We start from the raw sequence: 6,687 nt of genomic DNA on the forward strand, positions 1-6,687 counted from the left end.
TCTGCCGTGCTGGGTCTGTGGCACGTCACTTTTGCCAACTGTTTTCTCTCCTTCTCAGAGAGGTATTGGTTGGCCTGGAAAGCCCAAGAAATAAAAAGTTACCAATTACAACTTTAAAAACCATCCTATAGCCAGATCCTATCTTGCATTAAGTACTTACTTGAGTAGAGACACTGCTCCGGATCTTGTTAAAACTGATTGTTCCCTTCATTCCACAGTCCACCCAAGCGAGACGAAGGAAGTGCCTTGCCTTACCAATCTGTTTTCCAAGTGTATTGTGGAAAACATAATCACTGGCCTGACCTTGAGGACAGCACTTGCAGTTGACGAGGTTTTCCAGCCACCTAAATTCCTCCTCATTTAGGTTGAATGCAGCCTGACCAAATGACTGCATGGTTTTGTGGTCATCAACCTTGGGAAATCATGATTTGTCTGAGTGGATGCACTTAAATTATACAAAACAAATCACCAATGACTGTTGACTTGTAGCTGGGATATGAGGCCACACATCACATCTAAAACCTTCCATTGGTACTTGGACTCAACATGCACTCTCCTTCTGTCTTAAATATATCAGCCTTCAAAGTGATTCCAGAATTGCATCTATGGCCCACTCAGTAGGTGAGAATTTGGAATCATCTGGTCCTTTAGTACTCAACACTGCATTAAAGTACAGTGATGAAGCCACCTGTCTTTTATATAGCAAACTACAAGCTTCCATTGGTACCTAGAATCAAACCATTCTCTCAGTTGTTCAAATACCAGACTTTGAAGTACAACCAAAATGTCATTCATTTAATGCAATAGATGACAAATTGGTCCCATAAAAAATATTACTTGTACTTAAAGTGATAAAGCTACTTGTGTGTCATACAGCAATCTTCCAGCTTTTGTTCCTGCTTGGAATCGGCCTAGTTCCTCAATCAGTTTTTGAAATATCAGCTGTTGAACACTCAAAATGTCATCCATATGATGCAATAGATGCAGAGCTTGTAGCCCATATGAATATGGGAAACTTGCTTTAAAAAAAATTACTTTGTTATATTAAATAATGCACTCTTAATTACAAGGATACAATGATATTTTCTTTGAATTTCAAAATACATTCTCACCTACTATGCCCTCAATAAACAAGGAATTCTGGTGTGTCTAGGTCAAGTGTGTAATTTTTAGTTAACAAGTTTACATGCTGAAATCGCAAGCCCACAAAAAAAATTATTTGTGCTTTTGAGTGACATGTTTACAACCCAAATTCCACCCCCCAGACAGAAGTGTTTCAGCATTATTTTACCATCAGAATTTATCTGTAGTTTTATTTAATATATTTACAGCCATTTTTTATTTTTGGAATTTGAAAACTTTCTCTTGGAAGAGAAACTGCTCATTTAACCCCTCAGCTTTCACTTGATATGTGCATTAACGGATTGGTTTCACTCCAAGAAGAAACTAATCCGGAAGGGAATAAATAAACTCCAAAAACAACAGAGGTACTAACCAGGACTTGGAATATCTCGCCATGATTCCAACAGTCAAAGTTGACCACATTTTCCTTTGTCATGTTGGTGAGGACAACCGATCTGTGTCCAGTGAGGATGCGCAGGTAGCCCATGATGTAGCCCATTAGCTTAGAATGCTCATTCTCCTGATTTCCACTGCTCCCCAATCGTTCTACAAAACATCATTAAAAAAAAATGTTGGTTGTGAATGTAAGCAACCGAAAAACGAGCATTACAGCATAAATAATTAAGTCTACTAACCAAACAGTTTAGGAATTTTTTCCCTCGCAGCTGTCATGAAAGTGCTTTCCTGAGCTGCATGAAGCTGATCATCTGTGAAAATAGTGAAAAATGCACCACAGTCGATGAGAATCCAATTTGTAATTTTTTGTGAGAACAAGATCAAGAAGACCTTGATAAAAAGTACCTGTTTTAGGACACAACACTTTTAGCGGGTGGACAACCAGCGTTCTTTGAATCTCGGCCTGGATCCTCTTCAGCTCGTACAGGATTTTATTTATTTCATTCTGTTTGAGCTTGCTTTGAGTCAGGAAGGAGTTTTCAACGTGCTTGAAAAACAAAGTCACGTTGGTCAACATGTTTTTCATTGATGAGGGTGCGTAGCCCTTCTGGACCAGGTATGTTGGCCAACTATGGAAAAAGGTAAGCCATTACAAGCCACTCTTACTTCCAATTCCACCACCACATTTGACATTCCATATTTACATCTATTTCACAACATCAGAGATCATAATTTTAAATCCATATATAAGATTTGGGGAATAATTTGTGCCTGCATAAAAAATATATGTAATAATTCTTGGCCTAGAAAAATATGAAAGAAAAATACTTCCTTATGTTTTATTTTGTTCCATTTTTTTTTACTGTTAAGCACTTTTTGACAACTGTTGTCTGTGAAAGGTGCTATATAAAAAGTTTCCTTATTTTCTTTTTTACTTACCCACGCAACTTGTCCATTTGGTTCAGGAATCTTAGGTCACTGGAGACGATCTTGGAGGGTAGACCAGCAGCCATATAGAGGCAAAAGCAAAGAGCATGGCTTGAAGACTTCCTTGCATTTTCTCTATCTTTCCTTCCAGGCCCCAGGCGAAACTTGAAGAAGTCGTCAACAGTATTTTCTGCAAAACAAACATGAAAAGGAAAACCATCTATCTATAACCGTCATTCTCCTCTCCCAAATTGTAACAGAAAGGAATGAATAACTTACCATAGAAAAAAGTGCCCTTCTGTCCCTTGTTGACATGCTCACTTTTTTTAACAGATTGAGGTGCTTTACGCGGAGTGGGTGTCTGTCGCTGCATTGCCATCAAACAGTCCATCTTTTTTTCCAGCTTCTGCAATCTGGAATCCAACTTCTCCAGGATGCACATGCAGTCCCTTGACATTGAACCAGTCAAGAGCTGACTATGGCCACTCAAGTGCCCCGATAATTTAAAAGAAGACACAGTCTCACATGAAGGCGGAGGCATAGACCCACACAGGGCGGTGGAAGGGATTTGGTGACTGGCAGAGGAATTTTGGGCCCCGGAAACAGGGGTGGAAAACAGCAGCTGATCAGTATTTTGAGGAAGGTCTCTGGAGGAGGACATGCTGTAATCATGATCCTGTCTTTGAGGTGTGGGGGTGGAACATGATGGCAGAATGGCAGAATGCTTTCCAGTCAGAGGATGATTGTTGCAGGATGAATTGATACTCAAGGCCTCCTCCTCTTCCCTGTACTCCGATCCCTCTGGCTCCTCCCTCAGTTCCTTGGAAGCAGCCTCCTCAGTGATTTCTCCAGTAGGCAGAACATATTCCTCTAAAATAGTTTAAAGTTTAAAGGTTAAACCCTTGGGTTCCAAATGTCAGTCTATATGTGAAATATTTGGTTGTTACACAGAAGTCATTGAAGTTTGAACACGATATGATGATTTAAGCCTCCTTTTCAGTGCCCCTATCACATCGATATATATCATAACATTAACAGAACTTAAAATTACCATGTTCCGTGGTAACACCCAAGTCCAAGCTGGATACCATGGGCACATCAGGGTTGGACTCACGCAGTTCTGCCAGCATTTTAACTATGACTGCTCTCTTGGCCTGCCTCATGATCGGTTCTCGCTCCTTTCAACAAATTTTTCATGACATCAAAAGTGGCATTAAATGGAAAAACACATGATTTACAACAGATTTTGCAGACTTTATTGTCACAAATTGAATCTCCTACCTCTGCTGAACCAATGTTGTGTGCTGTTTGTAAGTGTTTATCAAGGCGGATGAGATTCCCCTTCCCACATATTGGGCATTCCAAGGATTTGCTAGTTCTATGGTGGGAAATTAAAAATAAATGTTCAAGAAATTAGTGCAAATAACAAAAATAAATACAACATGTAAAACTGTATTTATCTTGATCCAACCGTGAATTCCCATATTTCATCAGAAGCTGGAACTCTTCTTTGTTCTGAATGGTGTGGGACACTTTCAGGTGTTGCTTTAAGTTGCTGAAGTTGTGGAAACACAGCCCGCACAGTCGCTCACTCTGTGGATGATTAAAAATAGCACAAATGAAGCTCTGTATTGTCAACAAACCATCATAAAGGGCACTCCCTACTGATATACACTTACCATCCTGCCAACCAGGTAAGGAAGATCTTCTGTTAGGCCTGTGCATTTAGAGTGGGAGAAAGAAGAAAGGCAAATGTTAAAAAATCTTAACACTGTCATAGCACGTGATGCATGGAGGAGGTTTTAGGATCCAATAGCTTGACATGAAGGCTGAGCAGACACAGTTCGATGATTTAATAAAGCAAAACAAAAGTGAGGACAGTTACTGAGAGTGGTTGAGTCCAAAGCAATCCAAAAAAGTAACAAACAATCCAAAGGAAAAAGGTGATCCAAACAGAAATCCAAATGGGCACAAAATATCCTCAGAACAGTCTGAGAACCACCTGCTACAATGACATGGACTGTGGGAAACACAGGCAATATTCTCACACACACAGGGCTAACAAGCAGGGAGAGAGTCAACAGGTGAAAGACATGAGGGGCTAGTCAGAAAGAGGAACAAGCTAGACATAAACTAATACACAATAAACCAGGAAGTAAAGCATGTAACAACATACCAGGACAAAACCTAAAATGCACAAAACGAATTGTAATGGTAATCGTTATACCAAAGAATTTGAATACAGAGGCAGGGAGTGAAACACAACACAACGAACAAAGGCAAAACTGAAAAGAAGATAAAAGACAGAACTGAAACCCAAAACACAAACTAAATAATAGATACAGAACTGACTAAATAACAGAACTGGTGGAGAACTAAATTGAACAGCTCAGACAAACAGGGTAAAACGGAGCACACATAAACCATAAAAACTTTTTCATGTGCACTGCCAAAATAACTTTAGAGGTGTGAAGGGATAACAATACCTTCTTGATGCTTACTTATCAATTGTTTATTGACATGATTTGCCATCTATTTTTTTATTTGAACAGCTTTCCTTTCCTGACATGATTCTTGAACCTTATTTATAACAAATGTAAATGTTCGGTACTTGTATAGCACCTTTCTAGTCTTTTCGACCACTCAAAGCGCTTTTACACTACATCTGCATTCACCAGTCATACACATTCATACACTGAGCCTAAGTGCTCAAACGGAAACTAGCATTCACACTCACTCATACACGCCAGGGGGTTCAGTATCTTGCCCAAGGACACTTCGACACGCAACCTGGGGGGAGCCAGGGATTGAACCGCCGACCTTCCGATAAATGGCCAACCCGCTCTACCTCCTGAGCCGTAGCCACCCAACAACACAGCACATACCCAACCTGTTCATCATTGTTTACACTCCCTTACCATCATCATTTTATCAATAGCTTTCAAAAATATTTGCCCCTTCTGTTACCTTCAGCTGTGGAGATCTCCGTTCTTCTTCCCTGCCTTTTCTGGGCCCTGGACATTTTTCTTTCTGGCTGACCTTTCAGAGCTGGTCCAGAAATCTGCTTGTTCCTTCTTTTTCTTTTTAGATGAAGATATCTCTCCCTCAGTTGGTACTTTTTGCTCACAGGGTCCTTTGTTTCCTCAAAATGGAGCTGCTTCCCTCTGTGTTTGAAATGACCCTCTCCATTCCCTTCACAAGTGCAGCATTCACACTTTTCATTTTGATCCCCAAAAAAGCTGGAACCATAGTAACACGTAATCTCCTCCCCAGGTGAGATTGGTCGAATCACTTCAACATAAGCGATATTCTTCTCACTAGCAAGAAACTTGCAGTTTGGTTTACAGTCATGGTTTATGAAAGCTGCAGGCCCAAGCCACAGCTGAGCAGAATGTTTGCGCATTGAATACATCACGCTGAAGTCATTGATTCCTGCCTTCAGAACATTGCTGTCAGCAGGGCTAAACTCTGCTATGCAGCCCAGCAAGACCTCAATACGTTGTCCTGCAAACCAGTGCCTTGTAGAGGTTACCTTTGCTCCATTGTCTCTGAAGAGTATCTCGCACAGGACTCTATCTTGACACCACTGTCCAACAGGAAGGCACTGAAGTAGCGATAAACATGTTCCCTCAGTAGGTCTTGATGATGGCTTCCCAGAGAATTAAAACAGTCACCAGCCAGTTTTGTCAGCGCCTCAAAAGTCTTGTTGAAGTCATGTGTATTCTCAAATTGCACCAAAGTTTCTTTGAGATTACCCCAATGTTGTATCTCTGGTAGAGGACTGATATTCATTTTATGGGTTCTGAAGCCAAGCAGAGGGTCCAACACCAAAGCAGTTGCCAGGTCATTGGTCTCACACAGTTCCTTCACACTCATTCTGGTACATCTGTCCATTTTTCCCCACAGTCAGCATGCTGGGAATCAACATAAATCTGTTAGATAGATAGAACATCACAGTTTTTTGCTGTGTCTTTTCGATTTCAATCTATAAACTAAGTCAATGGTAAATTGAAATTTGGAAAATAAATTGACATTCCACATTTACATCTATGTGATAATATTTAAATTTTTAACAGAAAATGCAATAAAAACTACTTTTTACAAGTTCAAAAATGCATAAAACATAACATTGGGATGTAACTCACTGAAATAAGACAACACAAACCAATTATCAACACTTTTGTATGAGAAAAATATATAAATTAGCTGAGCTGAGATTTGCTCACCATGTGCCCAATGCTC

The 6,687-nt window shown here is 40.1% G+C and overlaps 1 pseudogene; it reads right to left on the reverse strand.

Annotated features, from left to right (window-relative positions):
- Window positions 1-160: 160 nt before the first annotated feature.
- Window positions 161-6,339, reverse strand: LOC119884413 (annotated as a pseudogene).
- Window positions 6,340-6,687: the final 348 nt, after the last annotated feature.

This window comes from Micropterus salmoides, unplaced genomic scaffold (genome assembly GCF_014851395.1).
Source record: "Micropterus salmoides isolate LMB-PRFRI ecotype aquatic unplaced genomic scaffold, ASM1485139v1 Ms_hic_scaffold_3421, whole genome shotgun sequence".
Taxonomy (NCBI): Eukaryota; Metazoa; Chordata; class Actinopteri; order Centrarchiformes; family Centrarchidae; genus Micropterus; species Micropterus salmoides.